Below are 21,183 nucleotides of genomic sequence, written 5' to 3'. Positions count from 1 at the left end.
GAGAGCGAAGTGATTTTACGAATGAGCTTATGTTGTCGAAAATGTGGCCACGCGGCGTCTTTACAGTATACTATGCACTGACCGGCAGTTACGCTTGATGGAGAGCGAAGTGAGTTTACGAGTGAGCGTCGCCTCATGGCGCGTTGCGTTTAAATGTGCATGCGGCGTCTTCAGCGCCGGCAACAGTGTCGATGCGCGTCCCTTCCAGAAATTTTCCTTTGGCGTGAGAAAATGAAGCTTCTAGAAGTTTCGAAGGCGTCCTTTTTTGTGAGTGCTGGCAGTAAATTATATTTCAAATCGTAAACTTGCTCGGACTTGCCGAGTTTTGTTTGTAAACATTTTGCTCGAGTACCCGCCTCGGTCCGCACGTGCGGATCAGCCTAGGCGCACGTGATGGTCAGCCTTGCTGCACGCGCGTTCAGTCTAGGCGCACATGCGGTACGCCGGACTGCGTATATGACCTTTCTTTTGTTTGAAATTTATGGGACTGCTTCAATCCCGAACAATACTTTTTAGTGGCATTGGTAGCGACAACGGCATCGTTGTTTTCTGATCCAGATTAAAACCCCTGATGCGTCTGGATTCAAGTTGGGTCTAAATGGATGATATCGTTGAGTGAAGATCTGATGCTGATGTGCTAAAATTATTAAATACTACTCTTAATATGGTTATGGAGCTGTCCGGTTGAGCATACTATGATGTTGCAGATAATGTTGACATTGATCATTGGAAGCTGGAGGAGCTTTCATTGTGTGATTGAGATCCCCCACGTTCCACCATATAAATAGTGGAATGTTAAGTTACCTAGTGAGTTTTACGTTGATAAATGTGAATGTTGAACCTGTGTCAGAATACGAACATATACAGTAGTAAAATTTGACAGTATTTAAAAACAAGACTGTGGCTAGTAATGCGGTGGTGTATTATGTAGTATCATGGTATGTACTACATGGTATCTCGACGATTACACCCTCATCTCAGCTGGACGATGGGGTTATGGCCCTTTCTCTAAAGGGGTTCGTTAAAAAGCGCGTTGTGTAGCATTGTGTTGTGGAATTCTTGGCATTTTCTTGCATTTCGAGTGTGAACCGCAAAGGCTAACGTCGTGATGATATAAGTAGCTCACGCAGAATCCTCTCCGCTACAATTCTTCGTCTGTCTGCATCGGACTTACTCCTGAATTGATCACAAAAGTAGATTCGGCGTTCTCCATCGCAATATGAACAGCCTTTTTTTATCTCGAACTGAAGAAGGACTTGACAGATGTTTCTTTACAGATAATTGGTAACAGTTGGAGGACTTTTTTTTGAGGACAAGGATTGCATCGGTGCAGGTTTCGGTGAGCGCGCAAAAGGTTGAGCCACCTCTTTACCTTGTCATAGTGATCTCACCCTAGTTGTGAGGAATGTTTTTAATTGGTCTAATCGCGGAAAGGTAGTGGATGTCCAGAGTAAAGCTTCCCATAGCTCCACGGTGGCGCGGTCAAAGTAGAGTGAAATTTAATGTACCAGGATATAGTTCCACAAGTTTGGCACGATATTCAAGGAGAGGAGGTGCTTAATTGCCTCTTCTGATCTTTTGGCCAGGTTCTCTAGGGTGTCTGCGTCACCTTTTACTGGTTTTACCGGAAGGAATAGTTTAAGAAGGCCGGAACGGATTAAAAGACGTTGGTTTTTGTACTGCTGATTAAGCAGCCCCCATGCTGGCATTAGTGATTCGTAAGTTAACGCGAGTCCCTTTATTAATGGCAGAGTTGACTCGTCTAATGAGGTGTAGAAGTAATGTAAGTTTTCTACCTTAGTGATGTCTTTGTTGTCCAGGACGAGTGCCGTGAAGAGTTCGCTGAATCCATCCCAGTCTTCTTGTTTTCCGGAGAATTTGAGGAGTTTTAGCAATGGTCGACGGCTCCCGGTTGTTTTTATTAGAGGTAGTGAGGCCTGGTGGTCGTTGCATCCGACCATGTATCGTTGGCGAAGCATGCTGATCATACCTTACGTGATAGTGTATTGAACGGTTTCTCTTTTGAAGACATCTGATGAAAGATATTCGTGATCTTCTTGATCCGCTGGCCAGATGATCTCTAAATAAGCGTGTTCCTTAGCAAAGGCCTTGTGAATTTCCTCTGCTACTGAGTAGGAGTCCGAGAGTTCTTCAACTGTGACGTTGGGTCCAGGTATGGCATATTGTTCAGCGAGGGTCTGTAATAGTTCAATGCGCTTCGGCTGTGTTTTTATTTTCATTGAAAATTCATTGTTTATCTGTCGGGATGTGGCGCTGCGAAGAATTCGGGCCCCCGCTGATTTGGTGGCCTTGGGTGTCTTGATACCCTTGACATCCATTGTGACCCTTTTTACATCTTATTTATTCGTCATGAACTGAAGGAGAGGGAGTCCCGGATCACCTGTTTGAGATCAAACGGTCAGCGATTCGTAAAGTAGTATCACGTGTTATGTGAATATATCATTTTCCTCTGTATTCGGCACACCCGATGTTTGCAGGTCCGTCGCTTTGCACTATGTCCGGCAGACCCGATATTTGCATGTCCAGCTTTCCACTGTGCCAAGCAGACCTGATGTTTGCAGGTCCGGCTTGTTTCCTTGAATCTGCTATCTGGCGATGAGATATTCCGGCTCGAAGGAACAAATGTTCGAAATTTAATGTTTATTTTATGGCTCGAACTGCCAATTCAATAATCTCTCGCTCTTACGGATTACAACAGTTTTAAGCGGAATACAAAGTGGGAGAGGTATGAGCGCGTGCAGCATTGTTTGGTAAACATTGGCCAATGGACTCAACGAATGCTTCTAACCGAAAAACTCGAACATACGACTATAATTCCGAGAAATATTAACAAATGAACCCCGAAAAAGCTATGCGCAATTGACGTCATGAAAAATAGCGGCATAGTAACAGCCATCAATGCGCTATCGTCGCATCGATTTCGTCCGAGAATATTTAAGGAGCTGCACGACAGGATCGCCACTCTGCTCATTACACAGTTCCCGCCACTGAATGCAAGTAACGCCGGCTCTCGTTCTTGCATATTACCTCGCCACGCGGTTACTGCTACCACTTCACGCAGTTTCCGCCACCACGTGCAAGCAACGCCAACGTTCGTTCTTGCATAACACCTTACATCGCGATTTACGCCCGCATGTAAGTAACGTCGAAGCTATTTCTTACCTTTACCTGTACACCGCGAGTTACGCTCGCATTGAGTACACGAACGTGCACCAACTCACCACTACCTTGGAGCTTACGGACACAAGCCGTGACGTCACACGGATGTTCTTCCACCACTTCGTACACTACAGCTCACCCCTTCGCCGGCTACCAAGACGGCACTAGCTTGCTTCCCCTAACACCACGAGTTTCCCACCACGACTACGAAACCCAAGAAGAAGGGGAATCACGCTTCAGGCCATCAAGAACAGACGCGGAGACTCATCGTCACCACTACTACTGAAGAAACACTAATAATATTCACCATATCATACACTCATTCTAATAATTAATAGATTATTGACTACTCATTACTTATTACATTAATAAAAGTAACGACTATAAACACAAAGAACAGTATTGAATAATTGCATTGCCTCTTCCACTTGCCAGCAAGCCTTCACCCACCATCATAAGGAGGTTTTTAGTCTGATCCCAGACACTCGCCATAACGATTAGGAAGAAAGAAGGCACAAGTGGAAGGGCTGAAAAGTATAATGTGATGTATTTTGAGTTCAATTATTGTTTATTCTGGTTATGAATTATAATAAATAATATTGTAGCGTTGTTGGTTCCTTCTATTGAGATAGAGAATTTTTCTATTGTAGTGGTGCGAGTTCTTTCTTGTGTTCTTGGTTATTGTTGATGCTATGGAAGTTATGTGGATCTTAAATGTATATTTTATACTAATCTTGTAGGGATCTGCATACGCTCTTCGTGAGCATGGGAAGATGGTAATGGAAGTGGTAATAGTAATCAATAAGAATTCATAGAGAATGCAAACACGATTTTATAGGGGCGGATAAGGTTTTTAGGAAGTAATTTTTATGTAAGTACTCTAACGGAGAGTCGGAATTTTTGAGTGTTAGTCACACGCATGAAAATTGAATCAGAATTAGTCCCTTCAAGGACGGAAGGTCGTCACCGAAGCTGAACTGAAATATGTGAAGAAGGTGAGCACACGATCTCAGCCCTGTGTGGCTTGTTAGAGCGCATTGCGTCACCGACCTTAGTGGGGATGAGTTCTAACCCCGACAACGTAATGCATGTAGAAAGTGGTTTTTACAGTCTCAGCCCTGTGTGGCCTTTGAGAGCGTATTGTGTGGGTTTGTAGATGTTACGCGCAGCTTGATTCAAGCGATAGTGACTAATTTTGTCCAATTAATAGAGAGGAGGTACCTTATGAATAACCGTACTGGCTCGCAGTGTTTGGCGCACCTTATTGATTACGATCTCAGTGGCTTCACTGTTCAAATGCTACCCTGGTTGCAATATATTCTTATAATGTCTCACGTATGCCTGTTAGATCGATTGTCAGAGATTTAGGTTGAAGTTCGTGCTGGTGCAAGCGATACTGATGTGTAAACTGCACTAACTAATAATAACAAATCAATGAACGAGGTGTAGAATTACAATGAGCGATAACTGAGTTGATAGTAAAACACCGTGATCCAGGTGTGTGGCGACCGAATGGATGTTAAAGGAACAGTGGTTCTGTGCGTGGCGCGCTGTTCTTAAATATTCGCGTAGCAGCTTGCGACGCCGGCAACAGTGCCGATGCCTGTTGCTATGCCGAAAATCGTCGTGACGTCAGAGAACGAAGCTCTGGAATGTTCTAGAAGCTTCATCGACGTTGCTATGCGGAAATATTGTCGTATATTAGAAGTTACGGTGTAGGAAAATTCCCGGAATCGCTGAATCGTGTCTACAAACAAGCGTTTGTAACTCTCCCAATTTTAAATTTAGCTGCCTCAATCCTAAACATTTCAAAAGCAAAATATTTAAATATTGATATTGATATAAATGCCATAAATGGAATCTATGTTTTAGGCTTATGAATTATTTAACTTCATTTTAAATTCGTATATAACAATCGGTAGCATTAAATTAATACATATTGATTACTATGATAATTGAATCTTGATATTAACAATATTAACTTAGATTAATATTAACTTTATTTGTAATAAAAATAAAAAGTAAGTTGTTCGAAATTGTAAAAATATTCCTAAGTCCTTAGACATCTGGAAAACTAGTTATTAGAGTTCCAAAAAATTAAGTCGTTAAGCATCTGGAAAAAACATGTCATTCAAAATTGTGAAAAACAAGTCATAAAAATATAAAGAAAAAACCACGTCGTTTGACATCCGGAAAAAGGGTATTACAGGCAACACTGCAACGCATATGCCGTTGTCAAACCTAGCTACATGTGGCTCGGATAGTGAAGCAAGAACGCGCCAAAAAGTCCCCCTCATGGTGAGGATGCAAGTAAGAAGCGCTCTGATTGAAACCGCTAATAATGAAAAAATCAATTCGATTAGAGACGCCAAGAAAGAGGCGCTCTTATTGGAAACACCAAGAAAGAGGCAATTCGTAAAGACCACGCGGTGGTCGAGAATGCTTTTAAGAAAGACGCCGACAAGGCGCAGCTGCTTCTTCTCACAAAAGAAGCCGGCAAGGCTTCTTCTCAATAGGAACTTCAAAGAACAAGGATGTAGACATATATAGTAAAGTCCAAGAATTAAGAAGCAACGGCTAGTCATATCCAACTCATAATAGGTCCAAATAAAATCGTACACTCGCCGTAATGCAAAAAAAGGAAAAGGGAACAAGAAAACAGTGGTGCACAGAGCTCAACATAATCATAACCTATAAGGAACCGTTCGAGGCAAATTCAGCAAACAATACGAGATATAACCAGCAAAACACAAAACAGAAACTACAAGCTATCGCACAAGGCAAAGTCTGCAGACATCACGAACGGCCATCAAGAGCACTAAATATGCAGAACTCACAAGGTAAAAATTTCATTCCTTAATAATGATAATTATACAGAATATGCCTCACAAAGCTATGAATTGTAGAGCGACCAAGCGCACACAATCTGTAAACGCATAAGGGGCAAGTATATTTCCCACAAGATAGACTTACGAGGGGCCGTGCGCGGCAATATCGCAGACTAAGATGAAGCGCCACCGAGAGCACACCTGCAGAGCCTACAAGGTAAACAATAAGCCAATAACAAAGCAAACTCAAGCTACTGCTACGTGCCACTACACAAGGAAGCGCGGGGGTTTACGACCATGTAAGAACATGGAGAAGACTACGTGTATAACTCCACCACCACGTGCATTACATATAGAGGACCAGAAGGCTACGCCCTTCTACCTGTACATGCAACGCACATTACAGCTCTGTGGCAATAGCAATACAAAACTCAAGAAACGAAGGCATTTAAATATCAACTAAAAATCATTATAATGCAACTAATGCAATTATCGCAATAAACTAAAACAAATAACGAAACTATTTATTATTGAATACATGCACTATCCTGTCCACTTGCTCGCAATCCTCACATCAACCATCTGGGAGTTTACACCTAACTTTAGATATTTGGCCCTCCTAGCCCGATACTCTATTTTTAGACATAAGTATATATGTTTAATAATACTTTAAATTGTTATAGTATTGTTATTGTAATTTTTTATTTATTTATATGTATTAATTGTTTACATCATATTATCTTGTCTTTATTATGAAATAACATTGGATAATGGTTTACATAAAGTATTTATTTTTTAAGCATTCAAAGCTAGTTTTAATGCTTTTTGAACTTTTACTCAGGCAGTATTGAAACTTAGCTTGGAAAGCTATCTTGAATGTTGAATGATTATAAACATTGCATCAACTAAAAAAAACTATCTTTATCTTTGCATTTTTTCACAATTCAAAAAATATTATTACTTATATAATATTACTCTTTAAATAAAATATTACTCTTAAATGTAGGTAGGATTTAATGTGATATAAATAGAAAGACTGGTTTTCCGGCATATTTTGAACTTGATGATATTTAATTTCAATTTAGTTAAAATATTTGATGGAATTTGTTCAACATATTAATTAAAATATTAATTTTAATTATATAATATGACAGAAGTGCTTCAATACTTGTAATATACATTACAAATCCCCATAATTTACTTTATATTATTTATATTATAAACAAGATTATAATATATAAATCTATTTAAATAATTTTATTAGGCATATTAAATATATCAATTTCATGTTCCCAGTGCCTTTGAAATCGTATATGATTATGAAAATAGATTCATTATAAGTTTAGTTTTCTGTATATATGTAAATATATTATTGAATAAAATTTTTTTTTTTAGAAAAAATATTCATATAAAAATATGGTCAATAGTTTTCCCCTAAGAATATTTAAAATCAATTTGTAATGTGTGATGGTATAGGCTTGTGTTCGAGAGTGAAAAGAATCTCTCGAATTATATTCATTAGGAAAATTTCAACGGCTATTGTAAAAAAGAATTGTCGAACAGACATAAAATCTAAGAAGTCTCGCCAAGGTTGCTGGAGACTCGAAAAGGTTTGTATATCTGTAACACTCGTAAACAGCCACTTTATTGCTCTTCGCACTGCAGACGTAGTAATTGTTTTGAATGCAATAAACGATCCTTGCGACTTAACATCAAATCCGACTAGACTGTTTATACGAGTATATTTTTGAGGATTAAAAATATTTGAAAACAATTGAGTGAAAAACATTTCTTGAAATTCGTTACAACCCGAAACTCGACACGTACGACGCTCGACAATCTGCGTCGGACGTGCGGGTATAATATTACTATAATATCATGCATTGTTGTCAAGTACGTCAAATGTTGCCGCTTGCATCGGCTTGACCAAGAATTAACCCCCACCACGATGAGGAGCTGGCGGCAATCAGCGACTTTAGGCGGCGCCGCCAGCGATGCTCTGCCGACATTCTCATTATCCATGCCTAATTTTCTCGGAAGTCGGAAAAGGGCGTCTACAATTAGCATAACTCCGAAAAGCGGCGCGCTCTGATTGGAAAACTAAGATTCCTTGAGTCGGGACTCGTGGCAAGAGGCCTTAAAGGTGGGGACAAACAGCAGAGGGCTGCTGTTTCGAAAGAAAAGTCAATAGAAAAAAGCTATCCGGAAGAGAAGCCAGGTCAGCAAGAAACTTTACGCACCCGTACGAATTGGTAAACTAGTACTAAACTAGTAACCAAGTACTTGCGGAGATCCATTGACCAGAAAAAGATACATTAACCGTAGTATTCAATCGCCGACGGAAGGCCGATCACGCGCGTTTGTGTTTGCCGCGTGTTTTGTGATAAACCGTCAACGGGAAGGACGACCACTCACGTTTCTGTTTGCCACGTGTTTTTTTTTTGTGGTCAACTTGATGTTATCACTTCACTTACAAGAGGGGCGGACGACCATGTGCGTTTGTGTTTGACACGTGCTTTGTGCTAAATTACTCAACCCAGGATCAGATCAAGATACTGCATCACTGTGATATTGTCTGCGCAACTTCATTATTCTTGCTCGCCAATGGCAATGATCGGCACAACGTCATAATTAAACGATTTCAAGAGCATCTTGTGTAGTGACACCTCCTAAACAAGAAGCCGTTCAAGAAGCGTATCTTCACATTAGATTCAAGAAGATTCAAAACCACCCATATGTAAATTATGTAATAAATTATATAATAAATGTATAATTAAATAACTCTCACAACTCTTGTACAGCCCTTCCACCTAACTCTTTCCCGGGCGTCTGCTAGGGCAGGCGGCAAATTAAGCTATTGAAGCATTGGCAGTTCGAGCCAAGAATTACATCACTATATTTCGAACAGCTTGAGACATTTAGCTCTTCCAGTACAATTATTAATAAATTTATTTAAAGTTTTATTATATGACTGTCACGGATAAGCTTGTTAGACGCAGAATCATCCATGATAAATATATCTTATTTGACAATCATTCATATCTTTCTATGTTTTTTATTTTGTTCCTTATTAACTTTATTTGTAAAATATTTATTATATGGATTATTAGCAGTGAAAAACTAAATCATTTTAATTCATTCAATTGATTTAAGCTAATAAAAAATGTTTGGAATTTTTTTTACAAAATTTATATGTTGGTATTTCAAGGAGTGTACAATATTTTATAATATACTATTATTTCTAAATACATATTTTCATTAAAAAAAAAAGTTCACTCACATTCATTTTGACTAAGCTAATTTTATATTATACGTCTTGTATATTATATTTTATTATGATTTAGTTGCCTACTTAATTTTATGTCTTTAAAGAACTATTTAGAAGTCACATTTTCACTATTTTGAATTGTGAGTAATGTTTGTAATGGGCTCGTATATACAAAATTTTGTTATAATTTTATTCATTTGTTATAAAACAAAATTAATTTAATTTTTGCCTCAATTTTAGTATCATCAGATAATTATTTTTTATACTTGCAATTATTTATTGCAAATATAATATTGGAATAGAAATAATCATTTTTATAATTTATAATAATCTTGACATATATTTATTAGTAATCCTTAAAATATAATTTTAGTAAATAGATATAAAAACATTGCGGAAATTGTATTGATAATAATGCTGATTATGTTTGTAGGAATTTATAATCTTTATTTTTATTAAGTTAACTAATGTAAAAATACGATACGAATATATTTGCTAGCTATTAATTAATCATAAAGAGAAAAAAAACAACACTGATTGTACACGGTAATAATGAGAACTGGAAAAAAGCTGTTAATGATGTTTTACTCTTTTAAGGCTATAAATATAATTTTCCTATGCTCTCGCCTTATTTTTTTTAATATATTTATTTCATTAGGCCTGCCACAATAAATTTTTTGAAATATTGGCAATAAAATCAGGAATCTTATTATTTTTCTATTTGCGCAAAATTGCAAGCCGCGAAGTAGTGAGTCACTTTAGCAAATATCCTTCAATAATCAGAATAACGATTTTATCTTAATAGCGATTTATATAAAGTGTTTGAAGTTCTAATTTATTTATTATATAAATTTATTCAGAGTTCATTAGATCGATTCGTATACATCAATGTTTTTACTTTAAGCAATCATTAGGAAATTTCGAACAAGAAATGGTTATTTATGTATCATTATATCACAGATTCGCAATTGTTCATAATTATGCATAATCAGTTAATTATAGAGCTGGTGGTAAAAGGCAGAGGAAAGTTTAATAAATTTGTTGATGTTTAAAAAGTGATTTTTAATCATTTTATATTCTGAATCAAGTGTAAAAGAAACAGTACACATGAATATTATTTTCGAACCTAATAATATTTAAAAATTATTCGTATTTCAATAAGGTAGGATAATTATTTTAATTTTTAATTAGAATTATTTTTGAATTAATATTTTTGTAAATTATTTTAATCTTCATAAGTTCTGATTTTTGGTTATTTATAAAATTATATTAGCAACAATTCTTTTCCGTAATTTATGAAATAAAATTTATAATATTTGCAAAATTCTGTTTAAACTTACCTTGAATGCCTATGAGGTCCATCATCTTGATTACTCCTTGTTGATTGCTGTAAACTTAGACGCCTGGTGAGAGGAAACCGCCTTATCATTATCTGCCCTTTTATACTCTGTAAAATAGCAAACCATAAATAGATTGCATAGTTACCTGTGAATTATTATTTTCACACCAAAATCACACCTCTATCAAAATATCAAAATTGATTAAATTAGATAATATGAACGTACGTATAAATATAAATTATACAATAATGGTAGTAAAAATAATTTAGAAACTGTAATAATGTCGCTACTTAAAATTATTAAATTTTTTAGGAAGTGCATTGACAGTATATATAAATAATATTATAAATTACGTTGAAAATTAAAATTAAAAATAAGGAAGTATTTGAAAAGTCGCGGTTTAAAAGCAAATTTGATAATACACAATTTAACAATAAATTCAAGATATCTTTTGATTCACTTGTACTTTAACATAAACTCTTTTCTGATTGATGCGTCAATATTATATTTATATTGACAATTAAATCTATTTTTGATTTTTATGATATGTTTCATTAAAAATATTCTAAAAAAGTATTTAAAAAAGTAATACTGTTTTTGAAAACATATTTTTCATAATAAAATTGCGTATGTCTATTAGTTATAAATAAATATATCCATGTTCATTGATAATTTAATTGCACGTTGTTTAAAAAACATTGTTAAATTGAGATAAAGTAATTTGATATAAAATAAATACTTGGTGTTCTGACTAAAAGTAACTAGATCGCACAATCAATAAATAATATAAAATTAATTATTATTTATATATATATATGATTAATATATAATGTTTTTATATTATATATACATATTTATATATTTTCACATTTTATTAGGCAATTATTTGAACAACTACAATATTATCAATTTTTTAGAAACATACTTCTTATTAAAAAGAATATTCCTTTTAGTAAATATTATGAGATAAGTAGAAAATTAATATAAAATTTTATTTATGATACAAATTAATTGCAATTTTAGAAATAATGCATAATAATTCAATATATGAATTTTTCTTTATTTAATAAAACAAATTTTTGGGTTTTATGTTACAGGTGCTTAGTAATATATATGATCAATATTAATAAATTCATGAAAAAAATGTTCCACTTAATATTTAAAAAAATTAATATTTTAACAAGTTTTAATCTCGTTAATTTAAAAATATTTTTTACTAACTTAATAAAATTGAAAATTTATTACGTTTGAAAAAAATCTGTTAACATTATTGTATTATTTCAAATTGTATAAAAATAAATATTAAATGTTTTGTTATACATATCAAGAAAATACTTTTAAAATATAAATGTTAAATTCTAATAGTTGTGTCATTACACCTTATCTATACATTGTTAATAATATTTGAAAATCTGACAATAATTGATGATTATACAAATCTTTTATGAAAATAAAAAAATAAAAACATTTATTTAATATTAATTTATCTAAAACTAATATTAAATACTACATAGTTTTGTTTTATTATTAATACTTATCCATATGCTACCCTTAATATGTATATTTTTACAATATATATTTTATACATATGAAAATATTTATGTTCTTAATTGAGACTTAGATAAACACAATATTGTGTGAGTCATTTTTTTAATACTATAAAAATATCTTTTATTCGTGAAGTTATCCAATTTTAGTTGTTTATAATGTGTTAATAGATTTTTCTATGTTCTGAGATAATATATGGAATTAATCTTCTTTCTTTTATGATTTTCAAGATCCTTTATGTATTTAAGATTGTTGATATTATTTTTATAAAATATATGAGAATATTTGGGTTCAAGTTTGTAAATTCAGTTTACGTATAGCTAAATTTACAATTTATATTTGAAATGTAACTACATTTTTCTTCATAATTTTTTAATTTATAAGTTTGATACTCAAACCAATGAGTATTTATTATATTTATAAGGTACATTATATGGTACTTAGATACAAGAGGTTTAAAATAAAGTAATATGAAAACCACTTTAAAAACCATAAATACATCAACCGGCTTTGCTAAACTTAAGAAAAAACTTTTTTAAATTCTTTTTATATTCTTCTGTTACGTTGTTATATTTACGTAAACTTTATTATCTATTTGAACATTTTAAATTACATAATATCTATAAAATTCATATTTTTATCATTAGTTTTATGGTCTCAGTATTCAGGTATTTATAATACAAATAGAATTTTTCAATTGTTACAATAACTTATATAATTCCTTATATTTATTGACAAAAATGTGAAGTTCTGTACAATTCATATTAGATCTATTTTATAATCACGTTATTAATAAAACATAAATTATATTTATAAATGTATATTTGGTGGATAAATAAATATTTATATAGTTAATCATCTAGTTTTAAAATTTATTATTGATTTTTATTAGATGAAAATCTTTAACAATTCAAGTACAATAAAATCATTAATTTGTTTATTTCTTTTCTCCTATTTACGATCGTGCTTTGTATGATATTTAATTTATTATAACAGTATACAACATTCACAATCAGACAAAATAAAAAAATAGATTACATAATTTAATTTATCATATAATATACGAAGAGAATTCTTATAAATGGTGCAGAAAATGTTAATTGTATCTTATTTAATCTTTATTATTTTACTTATTATTGTATTTTTATATTATAATAATGAAGTCTTTAAATTTGAAAAGAGTTTTTCTAATATATATTTCTTACAAAGTTATTTTCTAAAAAAAACCTAAATTTATATATTATACAGCATAAATAAACATTCTGATCCTATTTTATGAAATATTTATGTTTAATACATTTAATATTTTTAGTTATTTAATGTATTAGTATATATTAATCATAAACTAAAATCATATTTGGTGATCGATATAAATTTAAAATTATTTGACAAAAGTTAGTTTTTCAAGCTTAGTTTAAATGGTGTTTTATTTTCTAATTAAAAAATGGTTAACAATATTGCTGTTGAATTAAAATAAAAACTAGTCAACTATAAAGTTTAAAGGTTTGAACAATGATATATTTTAATTATATTGAATTCATTATTTAATTATTTTACAAAAGTGAAAAATATTAAAGAGCTACTCAAATTAATTAAATTATAATAAATCAAATTATTTGGATACTATCTCAATTATTTTATTCATTAATTGTAATTGCAAAATTATTTAAATTTCAAATATTAGAGTAAACTAATTTAAATGTCATTTTAACTCAAGAATGTGGTACATTAATATACTAAAGTTAATAACAAGACATTTTGTTTATATAGGTGTTTAGTAAGAATAAATTGATTAAAAAATGAAAATATACTTATATTAATATATTCATAAAGAAGATTTATGCTTACAACTTATATTGCAATATAGATTTAATACATGTCTTATAAATATAATTTTTGAACTGATAATATTTATATCTATAAAAACATAATTGAATTTTCTTGAAGTTTATACAGCAGTTTATCAAAATTCCTAATTTTACTTGGGTTCAAATGTTAGTAAAGAAAAATGTGTAGTTAATTTTTGTCATTTTGTGTTCAACATTTCACCTGCATTCAATTAGCTATATAAGTGCAGTAATTGTTTCATTTTTATTATAGATATTCATATACTTATCTGTATAATTGAAATTGAATCAATTGTAAAGTTTTAAACAATTATAATCATAGGTTTATTATATACTCACAAATAGCTGAACTCTTCTCTAACTTTGATTACGTGTATTATATTATTTCATCTTGACATAGAATATAATTGTGGCATGTGACAATCTATGATTATTATTTAGAATACAGCATAAATATTTGTTTTACTTAATTTGTACAACCGACTTATTTCTAAACAGATATATTATAATCTTGTCTTGCAATCGTACAAATGACGATTTTTTAAGTCCAATGAGCTGGTAACTGTCTTGAAATTGTATTGTGGCTTTTACAAGTTATTTTAGTAAAGTCAAGTAAATCTTTATTTAAAAAACACAGCACTGATATTTTTAAGTAACTCCGTTCAATTAAAACTTTGTTAGTTTTTCAAGTAAAATTATTAATAATTAAAAAAATCTAACATAACCTTATTCACAGCATTTGTAAAATATACTTTATCAACGAAATTTCCTTGCAATCGCATCTAATTTCCCTCATGATCATTGATGAGCATTTTGACAGTACTACACAATCTACACTATGAGTACATTAGAGTTAAAACATCGCAGTCGTAGTTATTGCTTTAAAAGAGAGAAGGAAATGTGAGCCTAATTAATTGTCATTTTAAGGTAAGTACTGAAGGAATTGGTTAGACCTTATAAATTCTAAAATTTAATTTTTTTGGTCTTATTGTGCCCTTTGAGCAATTTTTTAATTTATTTATTCTGTTTTCACACCAACGACGACACTGTAAATAGTAACAAAATGGATGGCGAAGAATACCGTGATGAGAAGCAATCTCAATAGTCTCAATAAAATTAAAAAATGCATCACAAAAATTAATGTAACAGTTTCAAATTTAATTTAGTTCTTAATATAAACTGATATTACCTAATTCTTTCTCATTCAGTTCACGTTGAGCTCTACATCTTTCATTTGATTAATTCGGCTGATAAAGTAGTATTCGTTTTTAGAGAAATTAATATAATTAATTTGTAGTTCATGCTGATAACGTATTAAAGCGTAATCTCAAATTATAATTGTAGGCTATTATTGTATTTCCAGGTAGTCTATAATAGTTTTAAAATTTTATCTGTTTTCAGTGCACATAAAAATTGATCCACTATTCGAAAAATTTTTATTTTTATTCTTTTAATATTAGATATAGTTTTTTCTGTGTTCCTTAAACCATATAAAACTAATGGTATGTCCTTTCTTAAATAATAATTGCAGCAGCATATGCATATGGTGGCTTTAAATCTGCTGTTAGATAATAATCACAATTTATTGTAGAGTAATTTAAAGGAATATTTTATATAATATTTAAATATAATTTCTATTTAACTAAATTTAAATTCTTAAAAGTAGAATAAACTAAACAAGAAAAAGCCAATGGTTGTTAAATATTTGAAAATCACAATTTGGCAAAATTGACATATTTTTATGCAAATTTTATGAATAATTGAATTAAGAAGTGAATAAGAATTTTTAAATATTTGTTAGAAAAAATAAATATTTTTTACGATTTTAACAATTTGTTTTATATTGGGCACCTAGTATGTTTTTATTCATTTCCCTTCAATTATATATTATAAAAGTTCAAGTAACAAAAATATATTTCTTTGTTTATTGTTTATTGTTTATTAATATATTATTTACAAGTGTACTGAATATTCGATCTACTTTTTTCAAGTCGATTTACTTTTTACAGTTTTTCAAGTTATTTTTAAATTAATTTTTATTAATTAGGTACATTATTACAATTTTATAATTCTTGAAGCGTGTATGAAATATGTTATCATATAATCAATTCTAAGGATAATTATTTAATATTTAAATTTGAAGTTCACCAGCAAAAGTTGAAATATGAGTTAAAATATATTTACTGTGCTGTAGTGGTATTGATGTAATTGATTGAGTTTTGTCAGTAATTACAAATGCACTAGTATTATCATAACATTTTTTGTAGTGTTTCAAATGTATTATGAACACATTTAAAACAGATCATCTTTAATGTTTGATATATCAATAATCTAGTTTGAATAACAATACTAATAATATTAATACTTATGTAATAATACTATTGTAATTATTTAACGATGAACATTTAATAAAAAATTAACTTTTAATTTTAATATAATAGATACTAGTAAATGTAATAGCTTGCGTTGAATTATAGATAAGTATTTTTTAATGAGTAATATTGTATTTCCTAAACTATTTTAATTATTTGATTTTAATTTCTATAAATACGTTATGTAATAAAATGGTAATAATTATGTATTTTGTTTTGTTGTATTTCTGTGACTAAATTTTATGTTGTATTCAATATGTTATTTTACATTTCGCAATTTTGCATATAATTTCAAATTTTACATATCATTCAATTCGTATTTTTAAGATTTTATTATTATTTTGACATATTTTATTAATTACTTTTTAAATTCAAATTTGATTGTATATTATAATATTAACATTTTTCTTTCAGTATAAATGGTTAGTAACTAGCAATTTTAATAATTTAAAGATTTGTCATTCAATTGCATGTATTTCCATAACAATAATTTTTTGTAAGAAATTAATAAATATTTGATATTTATTATATTTGATATATATACTAATTAAATTTTTCTAACTCAATTTTTTTTTTACTAGAACAACTTTCATTTGTATACATATTAAAGTACTAATATGGTTGTATAATAGTATTTTATAACAATGATTGACTTACTTGTATTATTAATTTAAAAATTTTCATAATCTGACATAAATAAATGTATTTGAGTTTATATGAAAAAGTATTATTTTTTTTTTAATATTTTTTGTCTATGAAAATTATATGATATTTTTTTTATATTAGAGAGTAAATGGCAAAAACGCTTTATAAAAAATGGAAATAATTAAATAAAGAAAACTGGTAAAAGTTTTTAATATTTGTTTATTACAAGCAGAATACACAAGTTTAATATAATAATTATATTTATTTTTATTTATCCAGTTTATTTCTCTAACAATTAGAATTAAATTTTGTATTATAATACTATGTTTATTTTATGTATGTAAATATTTTACAATAAAATAAAAAATTAGATAATAATTTGTATTATATAATATTATTAAATAATTAATATATTAAATAAACAAAGTTTTTGTATACGAGCACATACGAACTAAAATACAAAGGAGGAAAAGATATTGATTTTTATGAAATAATATAATTTTCTTATTTCATGCATTGGAATCAAATTTTAAAAGAATAAAAAAATCTATATTTTAATGGTATTCTAAATATTAACAGTTTCATTAACAAAAGTATTGGAATATTTATTAATCAGAAATCTTTGTTGGATCAGAAACCAAATGTTTGGAATTCCAGCCACCAGTATGATCGCAGATCACGGTGGGTGGATTAGACCGTACCACCGGTTTAATGATGATGGGGGGGGGGGTTAATGCATTAATTCAGAGTAATCCCCACCACCATCACGAGCCGAATATCATTTAATTCAATTCTAGCATTGAGACAAATGCCTAATTAGTAGCGAACCGAATCTCGTTCAGAACGATTCGAGTATCGACTCAAGCGTCTAAGCATCCGCGAGCCGAATAATGCCCAGTATATTCCTAGCGTCAACTCACACGACACATAATCGATTTAGAAGCTAGAACCCGTAATCAGTACTCCCGAGTTATCTTACGAGGCTTGCACTCCCAGACGATGTTTCGACTTAATATCAGCTGCCTAGTTACTACAATCAAAATACGCATATATCAAAGTATATATACAAATATATCAAATCAACAATTCTCACTATAATTAACAACACCAACATTACTGTAACAACTACTTAAATAAAGGTCACTAAAACCAATTGTGTTTACTTTGAATTGATGTATTAATCACTCATCCCCCCCCCCAATCACCATTAAACTGGTGGTACGGTCTAATCCAGCCACCGTGATCTGCGATCATACTGGTGGCTGGAGTTCCAAACATTTGGTCCTTCGAGCCGGATAGTAGAGCCAATGCATTACCTCGGTGTTAATATAGGGAAGGACGTATCATTTATCTAAGAGAACATCATTAAAAACGTTATTGCTTCAAAACTACCGTTATCAACAACTATAAATACTGACATCTGCTCCGCCTCGTCGCCGACCGTGAACTCTTAAACGAAGACATTGACTTATCATAAAAACTATGCCCGACCCAGAGAAAAAGCGTCGACAAGCTCCGCTGAAGCGGATGCCCGCAGAATTCGCAGCACCACTCCAACATTGCAAACCAACGAATTCATTCACAAATCCAAGTCGCAATGGAGTCGCGTTACTGCGATGAAGAAAATCGGGGAAAGGCTCCCAATTTCTCCAGAGACAATGTTCGATGACGAAATTCAAGGTGCAAGAAAAAGAGTTGAGCTACACAAAGCATTCATGAAGGAGCACGCGTATTTAGAAATTGCTTGGCCTGCATCCCTGCCATCTTATGAATACTTTGAAAGGGATGCATCGGGAGAAGAACTCACAATTTACCACGAAATACATGAAGTACTAGATAAACTGCACCGATGTATAGAGGAGACAACTCAAAACACATCCGAGGCGTCGAAGCCACTCACTGAAAACTTGCCTACGATGAGAGAACCAGCCTGCCTGCCAGACTTTCCACTATCTATCTTCTCTAGCGACTACCTAGCATGGCCTACGTTCCGAGACTTGATTCAATCCATCATATTGGACGGGTGAACAGGCTCAGTGGTACAAAAATTACAATATATCAGAAATTAACTTACAGGAAAGGCAGTGAAAATCATAAAAAGGATCACTATTAGAAATAGCTCCCTCGCAATAGCATGGAACAGTTTGATAGAAAAATATGAGAACCCCAGACAATACAGCGAGTCACATCTAATTCAACTACTAGCCAATACCTCACGTATACAGGATGACGCTGATGGAATGGAGAACACCGCTCATGACTCAAGTGAATTACTGAAAAGATTACGACAGCTGAATTTAAAAGAAGACATATGGGATTGCATTATGGTGCATCAACTAACGCAAAGATTCACTCAACATACATGGGAAAAATGGGAGGATTCATTAGGGAGATCGATCAATGAACCTAATTTTGAACAACTGTATGGATTCATGATGACAAGGGTGAGAGCGTTTACAAACAAGAGCCGTATTACACCCCGAGAAACTCATTCAGCAGTCCAACCAAAGAGAAAGGAACAAACCAAAATGTATCATTCATCGGTCGGTACACCCAACCAACCCTCCCCTCAAGGAAACCAGTGTTCATACCACAAACAGCAATACTTCATAAAAGCATGTCCAGACTTCGAAAAATTCTTTTTCACCTCCACACGCACTTCATTGCCAGTATTTGAACGCATTCTCATTATTTTCTATATAAAAAGATTCTTAAAGAACTCCATTAAAATATATATTTTCAGCTTCGCCACACAGTATCTGCTGTTAATTCATCAGTATATATGAAACTATTTTGTTCTGTTTTTTTGTTTCAAAAAAATAAAATCGTGTTTTGATACTCTTTTATAACATTGATATTTTTACAAGCGCATGTGACAATTATCAAATTTCATACCAATATTCATTTTTTATGGTTTTTTACTTTGTTATTTAGTTCTTTATTTTTAATTCTCATATAATACATTTTATTACATACACTCATAAATTCAATAATTTTTTAACGATTATGATATTGATCGTAGTTTTAACATTTATTATACTCCAATATATATTTAAATATTTCAATTATATTAATTTTACATACAAGACTATAGATATACACATATAAATTACATTTTTACAAATTAAATTAATAACTCCAAGGCTCACTTATATTACTAGCGTCATTATTAACTACAATTTTTTTAAAATATTGCATAGCTATAATATTTTTGTCCAGCAATATTAATTTAGTACTTATTTACTTTCGTCTTCCATAATTCTAACATACATGACGTTAGTAAATAATGCGAAAACAATTTTGCTTCTTAAAACTGGTCGAAAAAATTTGTTTTTCTCGTTTCCTTATTTTTTGCTATTTAATTCTGTATAACTCATTAATTGTAATATTCTATTTGTTTTTATATATCGCTACTAGTGCACAAATTCTATCTGATATATACAATGATGAATTTTAGAATGCTCTTTCTTATGTAAGATTGTAAAATGGTAAACTAATAAAAGATATGATCAGGGTTATTTTTCGAATATCTTGAATTATATGCAAGTATTTCACTACTGCATTCTGATTGAGCACATTTGGTTTTACGTATATATCAATATTTTCAAATCATGTAACATTAGCAAAAAATCATAGTAATAAAAATTATATCGATAAAGATAATTATCATCATAGTATATCATGTTTTTATCTTCTTCATCTTCGGATTATAATTTCCATCATAAACGGATTGATTCATTACTTATTTCGCCATTTATCCCATGTACAATAAATAAGAGCAAATCGATATTTGTAAAGATCGAAATAAAATATTAAACTTGTAAAATGTCTCTTTTGTAATTAAACTATAATTAAATTTGAACTAAAATTTTGTGTGAAGAATCAAATTATATACAAAAATCACTTTTCAATTAAGTAAATAATTTGAGTTTGTGTATGTGTGATAATAAATTTATTGTAATTTATATTTAATTGTTTAAGCTAATAATTTATATTATTATCAAACTATAGTTTGAATTGAATCAATAAATCTAAAAGAAATTACGCTTTTAATGTTTTGTAAATAAGATGTATTTTTCTTATCTATGGGAGGAAAGAAATATATTTTTTAATATTAATTAACATTTCTACGATAAATAAGAATTTAGAGATTTT

The sequence above is a fragment of the Ceratosolen solmsi genome, unplaced genomic scaffold (assembly GCF_000503995.2).
Source record: "Ceratosolen solmsi marchali unplaced genomic scaffold, CerSol_1.0 scaffold9, whole genome shotgun sequence".
In the NCBI taxonomy this organism is placed as follows: Eukaryota; Metazoa; Arthropoda; class Insecta; order Hymenoptera; family Agaonidae; genus Ceratosolen; species Ceratosolen solmsi.
The sequence above is the reverse complement of the archived record's forward strand: the minus strand, read 5'-3'. Positions refer to the sequence as shown.